Source organism: Panthera onca, chromosome F1 (assembly GCF_046562875.1).
Source record: "Panthera onca isolate mPanOnc1 chromosome F1, mPanOnc1 haplotype 2, whole genome shotgun sequence".
Lineage (NCBI taxonomy): Eukaryota > Metazoa > Chordata > Mammalia > Carnivora > Felidae > Panthera > Panthera onca.
In genome coordinates, this window is record NC_138355.1 from 23,413,011 (window position 1) to 23,429,270 (window position 16,260).

Below are 16,260 nucleotides of genomic sequence, written 5' to 3' on the forward strand. Positions count from 1 at the left end.
AAGGCTCGTCATCGATAGATGCAGGACTCAAATCTGGGTTTTTGAATCAGACCCAGAGCTCTTTCCACACAAGAGGCCAAGTTAAAGATTCATATACTGCCTTGCAAGCCTCTGACTTGGACAGGACAAGAGAAACTTTAACTCCCCCAGAGAAAAGATGAGCACTGCCCTCTGCAGGGTAGGCACAGTGGGGACTCTGGGGGGTCACATAAAGGAGACAGTGGGTAAATGGTCATCTGTCATGGGTGCTCTACCAATGCGAGGTCACTGGAGAACCACTCAGATGCCTTCTGATTCTCAATTCTTTAATTCTGTGCAACCCACCAACCCAAACACATATCATGCACTCAGGGCTGAGATTTTTCCCCCGGAGTGATACGGACCAAAGAGACATCGACGTAAACTTAACAATTCCCCCACCAGTATCCTAGCCCCCCAAACTTGACCCACTCAGTCCCCTGGATCCTCCCTGAGGCTGGAATCGTGTTTCCAGATTTTTGAACAGATGTTCCATTTTAGAATTCAAGAATAAGAAATTGGAATCCCTGGGAATTCTTGGAAATTCCCCCAATCCTAAGTTATTCTTAAAACACTTCCAACTTTCTTCATATTCTGTACTTGTTATTACATACATCTTAAAATTTTTGTTTAACAGATAAGAAATGCTAAGTTTGGTGGTGTTCACAGAGCACCACTGCCCACAGTGAATACTCAAACACTGGAAAACGCCGGTGCGTGTTGTTGGGTAACATTTGGATATGTAACATTCAGATCTTTTAGCGAAGTGAATAGCGTGACACACAATCATGTGTGGAAATTGCCAATTTAGGGATTTATTTTTGCTTTCAAATCTTGTTTTTTCTTGGAACACCACTCATAAGATTTGTAAGAGGTATACTGACCTATTAATATTTATTTTGTTGGCAACACAGCTCAGCACCAGAACAGGGCCACACACACGCACACACACAACCTATTAAAACAACTACAAGCAAGAGCGGCTATATGATGAGCACACCCCTCCTCTGTCTTCCTGTTCCTGTTCTCCAAAACGTCAGCCTTAACTTCAGCTTGGTGTTGTCGGCACTTTCCGCTCCTGGTTTCGCTTGACATCAATGGAACCCTTCAAACCAGTCAGTCTCTATGTTGATTGTTAAACTTCGATTCTCACGGAAGAATGATAGCATTTTTCCTGTTTTCCCGATGGCTTTTCCTCAGGATTCATGATTTGGAAAAACCTGCTGATCTCCCAAGGAATGTTCAGAAGAATTCCCTGCATGCAAACACCAGGCTGCAGTTGGTCTTTGCCTGATTTCCAGAGGAAGAGCCTTGTTCAACAAAATGGCGTCATAAGTGAGAGCATGCACGGAAGGAGGGAACACGGAGAGTTTGGCCACTCATGCCTGATGCAGCCTTTGTCATTCCCTCAGGGCCACCTGGGAGCAGTCAGAGCCCCCAGCCCCATTCTGCTCTTCAAATTCGGCATTCATTGAGCACCAACTGTGTACCAAGAACTATGCCAGGTGCAGGAGACACAGCCTCTGCCCTCGGGAGGCCTGCTGTCATCCAGGGGACAGCTCAGGGATGGGGTCTGGTGAAGCCAAGCGGGGGAGGTGGCAGTGACCCCAGCCTTGGCCATCAGTTGCTGCAGCCTCTATCCCATTGGTCCATCCAGAGCTTCAACCCTACCTCCAGGGATAAAAGCCCCCAGGAGATCCTAACTCTGTTTTCCTTGGAAATCAGAGTACTCACTTCAGCCCTCTGGCCGTAGCTGCAGGTGCACCAGCACACCTGTGTGGGGCTCTGTCTCTCTGGGGCAGCCAGTGGAGAGAAGGTAAGTCAGGCTTGAAGAATCTGCTTTATTCCTCATGTCTGTCGTCTCTAGCTGTCAAGTCACTGGAAAGCTTAGAAGGGCTGTGTGTGTACTGGAAGGAAGGGAAGGCCCCAGAGAGGCTCCAGAAAGGCCGGGGACTGAGACCTGTCCTGCCTTCCACCTGGAAGGGAAACTTTCCTCCACCAGAAGCGATACAAGTTGGGTGGGGAGAGCAAAGGAGGCAGGGAGGGAGGAAAGAGTGATGGGTTACAGACAAGGGTGAGCTTAGCAGGAAACTGACAAAACTTAAGCTTTAGGACCCCTCACTGGCGAGGACCTCATCCAAGTTCCTGGGAGAGGCCCGTAGCGATTGCTGAAAATTGGGAAAATTGGGAAAAGTGTGGCATAGATAAACCATAATTAAGACAATAGTGCTTTCCCACTCTGACGTTCTTTGGTCACACTTCCTTTCATGTTGGGTAGTGTTTGGAGTGGCTGTGGCATTATGAGTATAGTCTGGCTGAGGGGAAACCGAGTTAAGAGTGCATATATATACGTGATCTTCAGTCACTTCCTAGTACAGTTAAATACTTTCTACATACAACCCTTCCTCCAGTGTAGGAATGGCTTTAGGATGTCCCTACCAGGGCGCCTAGGTGGCTCCGTCGGTTAAGTGTCCAACTTTGGCTCAGGTCATCATCTCAAGGTTTGTGAATTCGAGCCCCTCATTGGGCTCTCTGCTGTCAGAGCATAGCCAGCTTCAAATCCTCTGTACCTCCCCCCTGCCCCTCCTCTGCTTGTGTGCTCTCTCTCTCTCTCAAAAATAAGCATTAAAAAAAAAAAAAAAAAAAAAAAAGAAGAAGAAGAAGATACTCCAGAGGCAAGGGAAACAAAAACAAAAATGAACTATTGGGATTGCCTCAAGATAAAAAGCTCTGCCCAGCAAAGGAAAACAATCAGCAAAACTAAAAGGCAACCGATAGAATGGGAGAAGATATTTGCAAATGACATATCAGATAAGGGGTTAGTATCCAAAATCTGTAAAGAACTTATCAAAATCAACACCCAAAAAACAAATAATCCAGCGAACAAATAAGCAAAAGACATGAATTGACAATTTTCCAAAGAAGACATCCAGATGGCTAACAGACACATAAAAAAATGTTCAACATCACTCATCATCAGGGAAAATACAAATCAAAACCACAATGAGACACCACCTCACATCTGCCAGAATGGCTAAAGTTAACAATTCAGGCAACAGATGTTGGCAAGGATGCGGAGAAAGAGGATCTCTTTTGCATTGTTGGTGGGAATGCAAGCTGGTGCAGCCACTTTGGAAAACAGTATGGAGGTTCCTCAAAAAATTAAAAATAGAAGTACCCTACAACCCAGCAATTGCACTACTAGGTATTTATCCAAGGCTACAGGGATGCTGTTTCGAAGGGGCACATGCACCCCAATGTTTACAGCAGCACTATCAACAATAGTCAAAGTATGGAAAGAGCCCAAATGTCCATCGATGGATGAGTGGATAAAGAAGATGTGGTGTGTGTGTGTATGTGTATATATATATATATATATATATATATATATGTATATGTATATATATATATATATGTATATGTATATATATATATATACATACACACACACACACACACACACACACACACACACTGGAGTATAACTCAGCAATCAAAAAGAATGAAATCTTGCCATTTGCAGCGACGTGAATAGAACTAGAGTGTATTATGCTAAGCTAAATAGGTCAGTCAGAAAAAGACAAATATCATATGACTTCACTCATATGTGGAATTTAAGATACAAAACAGATGAACATAAGGGAAGGGAAGCAAAAATAATATAAGAACAGGGGGACAAAACATAAGAGACTCTTAAATATAGAGAACAAACAGAGAGTTGCTGGAGGGGTTATGGGTGGGGGGACGGGCTCAATGGGTAAGGGGCATGAAGGAAGACACTTGTTGGGATGAGCCCTGGGAGTTACGGGTAGGGGATGAATCCCTGGAATCTCCTCCTGAAATCATTATTGCACTGTATGTGAACGAACTTGGATGGAAATTTAAAAAGAAAAAGAAAAAAAAGAAAGTCATCCCTACCATCCCCTGCACTAACTCATGACCAGAGGTCACATGGCAGTACAAATGTGACCTGTGGCACCTGGCCCCCAAAGTAGTTGGGAAGTGTAAGAGAAGAAAGGCTTAACAGGCCCAGAGTCAGAAGCTAGTCTGGGGAACTCCTTTCAATCACCGTAAATGTACAAGCAGGGGTCGTGCCCATTGACGTCCCGGTTTTCTTCTGCCGGGAGGTTCTCTCCTGTCAGGGGCAGACTTCATAACGCAGAGTGTACAGTTATAAGCACAGCATATTCTCTTCTCTTTGTTGGGATTGACAAAATAGAATATAGCAAATTCCCGAGTCTGTAAGCACAGGCCTGTAGCAACAGTACATGAAATTTTGGATGCCCATACTAGAACAGCTGAGTTATCTTTCTATTCTTCCTAGAGGAAATGGTGTTACCAAATCATTGGCAAATGGTCATCAAAGACCCTGCAGCCCGGCACACCCGGAAAAATATTCTAGAGGTGTGTCGGGTGGTTAATGAAAATGTTATTTTTCCGGGTTTTGTGATATCTGTACTATTTGTCAGCTTTTAAACATTTATTATTTGATGTGACCTATTTTCTCATTCTTAGTAAATAGTTACTTTTGTTCCAAATTTTATACAGTAAAGCCTTGGCTTGCGAGCCTAATTTGTTCTGGAAACATGCTTGTAATCCAAAGCACTTGTATATCCAAGCAAATTTCCCTGTAAGAAATAATGGAAACTGAGATGATTCATTCCACAACCCAAAAATATTCATATAAAATGATTACAGGGGCGCCTGGGTGGCTCAGTCCACTAAGCGTCCAACTTTGGCCGAGGTCGTGATCTCACCGTTCCCGAGTCCGAGCCCTGTGTCAGGCTCTGTGCTGACAGCTCAGAGCCTGGAGCCTGTTTCACATTTTGTGTCTCCCCCTCTCTCTCTGCCCCTCCCCTGCTCATGCTCTGTCTCTCTCTCTCAAACATAAATAAACATTAAAAAAAAATTTTAATGGTTACGATATTAAGATATAATACAAAATAACAAAGAAAATACAAAATCTAAAGAAAAATCAACTAACCTGCACTTACCTTTGAAAACCTTTGTGGCTGGAGTGAGGGAGACCAGAGAGAGGGGGGCTATTGTGTAGGACGACTTGCACTATCACTAACGGATGTTGACTACAGTGCAGTATTAATAAACTCTTGTCATCTACTGTATTTAATGTAACCGGCAATAAGGCGGCAGAGGAAAGGGTCTCTTAATGCATGCAGCCTGACCTACCGTGAAGCAAAGAATTCCTAAGCTTACTCTTGTACGGAAAAGCAAAGGACTGTCCATAGGTGCTTTGAAGTGACAAAAAATACACTAGTAACCAGTTGTGGGCACCTTCCAACGTTCTGAAAAATCACTGATTTCTGCCAAACACCGCAGCCTGAGACCGAGCATCCAAGCATGGAGACAATCACCCACAATCCTACAATCCCTCAGTGAGAGAGAGAGAGAGAGAGAGAGAGAACGAACGAGCCATTGGCTCAGTTGTGATCATGTGACACTTGGTGCCAGGTACTACTCGTATTCCAAGACCTCGCTCGTTCACCAAGTTAAAATTCATTAGAAACGTTTGCTTGTCTTGTGGAACACTCACAGAACAAATTACTCACAGCAGTACAAGGTTTTACTGTATTTGTAATTTTATATTATTTTTCTTGAAAAGATCTTCAAATGGTATAAGCTTCAGGCCACAAAAAAACCTAGATCTGGGCCTGGGTCTAGGTTTGGGGCTCAGAGGTTTATACCGGCCAGTCCTGGCCCTCAGGCTTCCCTGGGGTCCCTGACCCACTCCCACCCTCAAAGTCTCCATCCTGCCATTCATCTCTTAGGCCCTGGGAGCCATCAACAAGCTGAGGCCAAGGAATCCCTTTGGAGAGTGGGAAGGTACATGAGCCAGTGACGCGTGCATTTGCCGGATTCGATCCCTGGGGGTTTGCCCCCAGCACAACCCTGCCCGGCACGGTGGTCAGCCACCCTCCTGGTGCAGGGTGAGAATCGTGGGCCCTGTGGCCTGGCCTGAGTGTCCTGTAGTTAGTAAGGGCAGGACCAGCAGAGGTGGTCTGCAGTTGATTAGATCTCCCAGTGTTCCTGAGGGGCATATGATACCCTATCTTTCTAACCTCAAGTAATTCAGACTTCGTCCCTGTTCTCGCAGATCTTCCTGCCCTCACATCAGTCCAAATGAGCACCTACTGTTCATAAATGAGCACCAAGCCAGCTTGGGCCGGAATCTGGGCAGCGCCCCACCCCCACCCCACCCCACCCCACCCCACCCCTCGTCGCCTCTCAGTGAAACAATGTGACTGTGGAAATAATCTGCGCTCTTCCTCCTCACCCAGACCATGGGGTCCCTCTAGCCTAATGGGCCACCTAAGGTTGCTCCCAGCCTCGGGGAAATGTTCTCAATTAGCCAGAACTCTGCAGAAAGACTGCAGAGAGAAGAGCTATGGTGTCCAGCGATGTCCCAGACCAGCTGCGCCAACCCAAGCATGAAAGGACACTGACCCCGTGTGGCCATTTGTGGAGGTGCAGCACCAGAAGAGAAATGATGCGGAGATTTGGCACCAATGTGGTCCTGTGGCCCTTTGACCTCAGCAGGGACCCCTTGATGCCCTCCCTGTCTCTACTCGCAGCACAGGACCCTCGAGGAGGGATCTGGCCTTCTCAGGACCCCCTGACTCTTCTCCTCTGGTGACATGTCCCCACGAGGCACTCTCTTTGTGCTATTTGGGGCTGTGTTCGTGGACCATTTGAGCTCAGCAGGGGGCTGGGGGGGTGCCATCGAGGGGGCAGGCATGAGCCCAAAGAACTGGGAGAATTTTGACAGAGGGAGGGGAGCAGAGAGTCCTGTATCTCACATCCTCAGGCCCCAAGCACCGAGCAATGTCCCAGACATCACGAGTGCTCACTTAGTAATGTGGAATACACAGACGCGTGTACACTCGCATTCTAGGTGCGGGAACTGGCCTGAGCTGAGGCAGACAGGCAGGTATGGGAACGTGCTTGGAAGCCTGGCCAGTGAACTGCATCTCTGCGAAGGGCTCCGGGGGGCAAAGGGCCTGGGTGCTTCGATCTGGGTTAGGCGGGCGGATGAGTGTAGAACCCGGCAGTTGTAGCCTCTCCGATTCCATTTTGCATCCTAATATATCCAAGTGAGGTTCTAATTCTAGGCACTCATTCTTCACTGACACCGCCATCAAGGGCCCATAAAAAGAAAGTGCCATGCGTGGGACAGCCGAGGAAGGAGAGGCTCAGAAAAGTTGAAGAGCTGTTCCTAAAGTCAAAGCCACTCCGTTTGTAAGCAGTCACGCTGGGGTTTGCACAATACAATAAAAAGACAACACAGGCGAGGCTGTTGGGCTCCTGGGTCCATGCCCAGCCCCCCCGCACCTTGTAGCTTCTACGGGAACAAGAACCCAACTGGTGTCCACGGCTTCTGTCGCCCCCACTCAATCCACTCTCTCCAGCCATAAAAAAGAATGAAATCTTGCCATTTGCAATGACATGGATGGGAGCTAGAGAGTATAATGCTAAGTGAAATAAGTCAGAGAAAGACATATACCAAATGATTTCACTTATATGTGGAATTTAATAAACAAAACAAGGAAGGGGAGGGAGGCAAGGCAAGAAACAGACATTTAGCTATAGAGAACAAACCGATGGTGACCAGGGGGGTGGGGGTGGGGGGGGATGGGTAAAACAAGTGATGGGGATAAAGACGTGCGCTTGTGATGAGCCCTCAGCGACATACGGAAATGTTGACCCGCTATACCGGACACCAGGAACTACTATAACACTGTTAACTAACTGGAAATAAAATGACAACTTCAAAAAAAAAAAAAAAATCCACTCTCTACTGCAGCGGAGTTGCCGTGAAACTCTCACATCACTCACGCGATCATATCACTTCTGCCCAATGGTTGGCAACGCTTCCTTGGCGTCAGGGGAGAGCCTGAGCATTTGTCTGCGTTTCTTCCCATGTCCCCTGCTCTGGCCACATCACTCCATCCTTCTTCCCAGCGGCAAGAGCCCTCAGGCAGCCCTGTAACCCACCACCTCTCAGATCTGGATGTGCAAACAAATCACCTGGGGATTTTGATTAAAATGCAGATTCTGGGGGCGCCTGGGTAGCTCAGTTGGTTAAGTGTCTGGCTCTTGATGTCGGCTCAGGTCATGGTCTCCAATGCATCTAACTCCATGCTCTGTCTCTCCCTCTCCCTCTCCCCTGCTTTTCCTCCTGATTGTGTGTGTGTATGTGTGAGCACATGCACACTCTCAAAATAAACAATTAAAAAAAATTTTTTTAATGTTTTGTTTATTTTTGAGAGAGAGAGAGAGAGAGACAGAGCATGAGCAGGGGAGGGGCAGAGAGGGAGAGGGAGACACAGAATCGGAAGCAGGCTCCAGGCTCTGAGCTGTCAGCACAGAGCCCGATGTGGGGCTCGAACTTGTGAACTGTAAGATCATGACCTGAGCCCAAGTTAGATACTTAACCAACTGAGCCACCCAGGTGTCCCAAAAAATAAGCATTTAATAAATAAATAAAACGCAGATTCTGATTCACTAGGCCTGGGGTGGGGCTCTGGCTTCTAAATTTCGAACAACTCCCAGGTCACGTCAATTCTGCTGGTCGATAGGCCACAGCTGAGTGACAAGGTGCTAAGCACAGCATATTCCCCTTACCTTTGACCTCTTACCTTCAACCTCTACATAAACTTTTTTTTTGGGGGGGTGGGGGGTCTCAAACCTTTCCTCCCCACTATCACTTTTACCTGGCTGCTAATCCGCCTCCTTCTCCAGGCCTCAGTTTAGATGCCACCACCTCCAGGAAGCTTTCCAGCCTCCCTTTTGAGACTGGGTAAGGCGTGCCTCATGCTCTTTCAAGCTACAAACAGAAATCTGAAATAAGTGAAATGATATGATATCTGGGATTGGTTTTAAACTACTCAAGAAAAAAAGTAGGGGCAGGAGATGAAATAATGGCAGAGTGTTGGGGCGCCTGGGTGGCTCAGTTGGGTGTCCAACTGCAGCTCAGGTCACGATCTCACAGTTTGTGAGTTCCAGCCCTGCATGGGGCTCTGGCACCGACAGTGTGGAACCTGCTTGGGAGTCTCTCTCTGCCCCTCCCCCACTCTCTCTCTCCCTCTCCCCCCCCAATAAATAAATAAATGAAATGACAGGATATTGATAATTGTTGAAGCTGGGTGATGGATACGTGAGGGCTCATTGTACCGTCCTCTCAGCCCTTGTACCTGTTTGGAAGTTCCCAAAAAGAAAAGTTTTAAAAAACAAGGCCTGGGCTAGGGGGCTCTGTCCTCTGCCTCCCCACTCCTGCCCCTGCCTGGCCACGTTCCCCAGTCCACACCCGGCCAGCTGCATTGCATTGTCAGTTGCATACTTGTTTCAAGGGCTGAGATTGGGCTGGGTTTTGTTCGCTTTTGTGCATCAATTCTCAACATACTTTTGTCGAATGACCGGAAAATCCTGCCGGTTTGTGTTAGTTGGCAGAAAGGAAGCAAATTGTTAAAAAAAAATATATGTTGAAACAAAACAATGCATATTGTTCTGCCTAATGTAGAGCCTGCCGTCTGCTCCGGGAGGCCTCTGTGAAGGCTGAGAACAACTTAACAGCACTCGAGAGAATCCATTTAAAGGGGGAAGAAGAAAGCAAATGTGGACACTGGAGCTCTTCAGTGTGAACATGGATCTCAAAGCTGTTGGAACATGAACAGTACAGGTTCATTTATTCAATCCCAAATACTAGTTCAGTGTCAGAGTGTCTGCATGTTGGTGGCACTCTTCTCCAAAGAACTGACTCACATGAGTTTATATGAATGGAAGTGTTAAAAAAAAAAAAAATCAACTGAGGGTGCCTGGGTGGCTCAGTGGGTTAAGCGTCCGACTTTGGTGCAGGTCATGATCTCACGGTTGGTGAGTTTGAGCCTCACGTCGAGCCCCACATCAGGCTCCATGCTGGCAGTGTGGAGCCTGCTTGGGATTCTCTCTCTCTCTCTCTCTCTCTCTCTCTCTCTCTCCCTCTCTCTCTGCCCCTCCCAGCTCATGCTCTGTCTCTGTCTCAAAAATGAACAAACATTAAAAAAAAAAGATTCCATTTCTGGGAGAGGTGAAATTGTAGTTAAGTCTCAGTTTGGTGATGTCGGGCTTGGCATACGCAACTCCATTTTGAGCCTGTTGTTTTTAACAGAAGCTTGTGTTTTGGCCGAATGAAAAAGGCAGATGTGGAGGCGCGGGGGGTGTTGGAGGCAGGAGAGGTGATGTTTTGTGCAGGGGAACCTAAAAAGAAAGAAGAGAAAATGGCGGGGGCGGGGGTGGATGGTGGGATCTCTGGGCCCCATTCCAATCAGACTAAAGGAGTAAGTTAGGGCTGGAGGTTGAAGACTTGTCTTTGTAGGACGCTGAGTGTCAGCACAGCTGATGAGCCATTCTCCTCCATTCCATCTCCTGTAGTCATCTGCTCAGACCCAATGCTGCTCTAATACTCTGAGGTCTCATGGCAGCCATTAGCAGCAGGGGTCAATAGGGGAGCATTACCTCAGTTTTCTGGCTTGAACAACGGGGTGAATTATGCCATTCATTCAAAAGCACAAGAAACACAGTGGGAAGAGCAAGCTTGAAGGAAACATGGCAAGTCCACACCTGGACGCTGGGGGTGGGGGACCTAGAGAGGAGTTTACCTGGTTCCCTAACAAGGAGCCAGCTTCCACGACTCATCACCCTAAGAGGCAGGGTCAGAGGCTGGGGCTACAAACAGAGTCACAAAAGGTGGGTGGATCCAAGAGTCAGGAGAGACAGAGCTTAGGGGAATTAGGATGCATTCAATGCAAGTTTAAAACTTCGGAAGTAGACAGTAAGAAAGGCACTGGACAAGTGTCTGACTTCAGCTCAGGTCATGATCTCGCAGTTCGTGGGTTCGAGCCCCACATCGGGCTCTCTGCTGTCAGCACAGCTTCGGATCCTCTGTCCCTCTCTCCCTGCTCCTCCCCTGGTGTGCTCTCTCTCTCTCTCTCTCTGTCACAAATGAACATTAAAAATTAAAAAAAAAAAAAAAAAAAAAAAAAAAAGATCTTGCGTTTGGAAGCTGTTTGGCTGCCCATGCAATTTTTGAGGCCAGCCCCAATGTCTTATCCATTTCTGTACAACAAGCCCCAGCACAATGTCTACCTCAAAGTAGGTGCCGAGTCAATGTTTGAAAAATTAGTGATTGACAGGAATGCGCTTGGAATGGTATTGACTTTAGCTCCACCTCCAAGCTAGAATGATCAATTGAGCTCACTCGTATTCCTTGTCATTATTGTCCTGGTTACCGTGTATATATAGCATCCAATAACTCCCCTGTTCCCCCAAACTTCAGGGACATTGAAGCTCCGGGAATGAGGGAAACCTCCACCTGATGGCTTTCTGTGGGAAGTCAGCCTCAGCTCACATCTGGTGGTCTGTGCGGAGTCCTCACTGCCAGTGGGATCTTGTATTTCTCCTTCTGCCCGCTAGGTCCAGACCTTAAAGAAACGGAGCCTCCCCGTCTTCCCATTAAGAGGAACTTTAGTCCCCTCTGGACTCTGGTTAGGACTCTGGTTTAGGGAGGCAGTGAGAGACTCCTGCTGTTTGGGTCAGGCTGTGTCAGGGTGAGGGGAGACCCTGGGGCTAGAAGGAGGAGTGGGAATCAGGTGTGAACGTCACCTCGGAGACCACACCTGTCTGGGGCCTTTCCGATGTGGGCTTGGGATCTGCCTGGCTGGCTGCTCCGTTCTCTCTTCGTGCTGCCTCCTGGGGTCTCTGGTCCCGATTTGCTCTCATTCCTCTCTGGGCTTTGCTGTTCGCTCATCTGACTCCCAGCCACGTGATTTTACTCCACATCCAGGTCTATGGACTTCACGTTTAGGGGCAGTGACAGACTGGTGCCCTTAGAAAGATGTTCACTCATTCAACAAATATTTATCAAGCACTGTTCTAGGCACTGGGAGTAGAGCAGTAAGCAAGATAGACGAAATCCCCAACCTCATACAGTTTACGTGCCAGTGGAGCGGGGGAGGGGGAGGATGCTGTATTATTGCTGAACAAATGAGCATGCCCCAAACTTTCTGCAGCAGCGTGCACTGAGAGGTGCATCCCTACAAGCAGAGCATTTACTCCAGCACCCCCCCTCACCAGCAACATTAAGCAGATGAAGCCTGATCCATGTGAGCCACTGCCATAGTAACCACCATAACCATGACTAGCATTTGGCAGATCTGAGATTTGAACCTGAGCAGCCTGGAGGCAGCACTCACGTATTTGCTTTTCTGCTCCGCTTCCCAGGCACAGAAAAGGAAACTTATCTCATCAAGAGATGCTGTGCAGTGCTGAAATGGTGAAAGAAATGCTCTAGGGGGGAGGGGGGAGAGAGGAGAGTACTGATGGCCCAATTTCTTCCCCTCCATCCTAAACCACTGGTGTGTGTGTGTGTGTGTGTGTGTGTGTGTGTGTGTGTGCAGAAGCACAGATGCACACATGTTCCTCGAGCTTTACACCCAGAACTCATGGCCAACACCATCTCCTTCTCTGCAGCCTTTGCTAATCCTTCTTCCTAAAGCTGGGAAGAGAGAAAGGCACTCAGGTGACAGGCTGATGACCATGTTGTTGGGACTAGTCTGCTTAGTGACTGTAGGGGCAGTGTCAGTTACTTGCAGCAGCTATCATATCCCTTCTAGAATAATTTAAGATGCTATTTTTGCTCATGGAAACCAATACTGACCATCTCCTACGTTCAAATCTCTGTGTTGGGCCCCCTTAAATATGAATTACATGTTGTCTTTGGGAAAGGCCAACCTGACTTTAAAGACAGCCTGCCAAGCTCTGAATCCAATGTTTTTAGCTGTATTACTTATAGTTGTGCTGTGTTTATAAATTACAATTTCAAGGCCACTGCTCATTGGTAGCTGGAATAGCTAGATGATATTTAATACAAGTGAGCCTGAACATCCCACAACTTCTGCAGAGAGAAGAGAACCAAGGAGAGGAGTACCATGGGAGTGGCTTTTGAAAGAGCTCCAACTATGGGGCGCCTGGGGGCTCAGTTGGTTAAGCCAACTCTTGGTTTTGGCTCTTGGTTTTGGCTCAGGTCATGATCTCACAGTTCATGAGTTTGAGGCCTGCATCGGGCTCTGTGCTGACAGTGCAGAGCCTGCTTGGGATTCTTTGTCTCCCTCTCTCTCTGCCCCTTGCTCTCTCTCAGTCTCTCAAAATAAGTAAACATTTAAAAAAGCTCCAGCTACCTTCCTCTGAGCCCCACCTTTATCTTCAAGAACCCTCTGTAGATGGATCTGGGTTGGTCTTCTGACCCGCCTCCACTAGTTGTCACAATTGGAATGTTTAAAAACCACGATTCGGGGCGCCTGGGTGGCTCGGTCGGTTAAGCGTCCGACTTCAGCTCAGGTCATGATCTCATGGTCCGTGAGTTCGAGCCCCACATCGGGCTCTGTGCTGACAGCTCAGAGCCTGGAGCCTGCTTCCGATTCTGTGTCTCCCTCTCTCTCTGCTCCTCCCCTGTTCATGCTCTGTCTCTCTCTGTCTCAAAAATGAATAAACGTTAAAAAAAAAATTTAAAAACCACGATTCCCACCAGAATAGCTAAAGTTTGGAAATTAATCATGGTAAGAGGAGCAAAAGAAGCGCTCGTGAACCTCCGCTGACCGGAGGGTAAATTGGGACATTCACGTTGATGACCCTTTGGCCGTATTCATGGGGGGTGAACACACGCACACCTCATGAGCCAGCAATCTCACACCTCGGTGCACCGAGGATCTACAGATCCATATGAAGTGCGTGAATATGTGTGTGAAAAGACGCGTGCAGGAAGGTTCACGGCAGCGCTTTCTGTAAGAACCCAACTGGAAATAGCCCACATGTCCAGCCGCAGTAGGATAACAACTCGGGGGTGTAGTCACTCGGAGGAGTGCTCTACCGCAAGAAGAATAAATGATCTGCAACCACATGTAAACAGGTGGATGACTTAGTCAATACAGTGTTGAGTGAAAAGGTCAGACGGAGGAGAAAGACAACGGCATGGTTCCGCTTACATATCTGCATATAAAGTTCAAAAACAGGCAAAATTCATCTATGGTGGTAATTCCACTCACCACAAAAAGCATGATTTGCACCTGGACCAATGTCAATTTTCTTTCTGAGGTAATCACGAGCTAAGTTTAGATACTTTATACAGCTTCCCTTCTCCTGCAAAGAAAGGTCAACACAGATAACTTAAGTTTTTAATGTTTATTTTTGAGACAGAGACAGACAGAACACGAATGGGGGAGGAGTAGAGAGAGGGAGACCCAGAATCCGAAGCAGGCTCCAGGCTTTGAGCTGTCAGCCCAGAGCCCGATATGAGGCTCGAACCCACGAACCGTGAGATGGTGACCTGAGCCGGAGTAGGACATTTAACCAACTGAGCCACCCAGGCGCCCTATAGATAACTTAATTTTCAAAATAGACAAAAGATTTAAACAGGCATCTCACAAAAGAGGAAATCCAAATGGCAGATAAACAGATCAAGATGCTCAGCATCCCTAGTCATCAGGGTAATGAGAATTAAACCCACAATGAGATCCCGCCGTCCTTCCCCCAGGATGGCTGAAATGAAGACCCAACAATGCCAATTATCAGGACACAAGCCACTCTTCCACACTGCTGCTGGGACTGTCAATAAGTCCACCCTTCGGACAACTGTTTGGCAGTTTCTACGAATACTACACATACCCAATCATTATACTCCTGGGTATATACCCAACGGAAATGAGTGCTTGTGTCCACCAGCAACATAGAAATGTACAGACAAGAATATTCAGAGCAGCTTTCTTCCTACCAGCCAAAAACTGGATCACTCATAAATGTCTGTCATTGGAGAGTGAGTAAATGTTTGAAGCATATTCATACAATGCAACATCACGCAGCATTGTAGAAAAGACAGATGCTGCACCACGCGTGGACCTGAGCGAATTTCAGATAGTGTTCAGTGAAGAGAAGGCAGTCACAGATCATATACTGTATGATCCCATGTAAATGCAGTTCTTTTCTAAAAATGTTTATTTATTTATTTTGAAAGAGAGAGCAAGCATGAGCAGGGGAGGGGAAGAGAGAGAGGGAGAGGATCCCAAGAAGGCTCTGCACTGCCCCCGCAGAACCTACACGGGGCTCAGTCTCACAAACCATGAAATCATGATCTGAGCCAAAATCAGGAGTCAGACCCTTAACCGACTGAGCCACCCAGGTGCCCCGTAAGTGCCATTCTAAAACAAGCCGTGCTAATCTGTGATGACAGAAGTCAGGATAGCAATTCCTTTGTGGGATTGGCGGGTATTTACAGGGAGGAAGGCTGGAAATGTTCCATATCTTGATCTGGGTGGTAGTTACATGAATGTAACTGTGTATCTACTTTTACACCAAAGACGGCATGTAAGTTACATTTCAGGAAAAATGTGAAAGAAAGAAAAAAACAAAGGAAGGAAAGTAGAAAAGAAGGGATGAATGAAGGAAGGATCATCTAAACGCTGCCCTCTCCAATGCAAAATGCAGCCATTCTGGAACACAGGCAACTTCTCAAGAAGTTGAACCTTCACCTATCATGTGACCTAACAATCCACTTTTAGGTGTTTATCCTAGAGAAATGAGAATTTATTTCACACCAAACCCTATATGCGAATGTTGATAGCAGCATTATTCACAATGCCCAAAAACTGGAGACAACAAAATACCTCTGAATGACGAACGGGCAAACTGTTACATCCACACAATGAAATACTTCTGAGCAATACAAAGGGATGGGCTACGGACACATGCGACAACATGGGTGAATCTCAAGTGCGTTATGCTGAGTGAAAACCCGGTCTCAAAGGTTACATGCTACATGATTCCATTTACAGAACATTCTGGAAAAGACAAAATGTAGGAGCAGAGAACAGATCAGTAGGGGCCAGAGCTGAGGGATAGGGGAAAAGGTCCGAATACAAAAGGGGCAACATAGGAGACATAGGGTATTGGAAGGGAGCTGTGTCCAGTCTGAAGCAGTGGTTATGAGAATATATATGTATGCAAAAAAGCATAAACTGTACACCAAATAAAGGTGACTTTTATTACATGTAAATAAAAAATGTTAACAGGAGCAAAAACAAAAACCAAACAAGAAAAGCCCACAATAAGGGCACCTGGGTGGCTCAGGTAAGCGTCCGACTTTGGCTCAGATCCTGATCTCACGGTTTGTGGGTTTGAACCCTGCATCCTGCTTGAGAC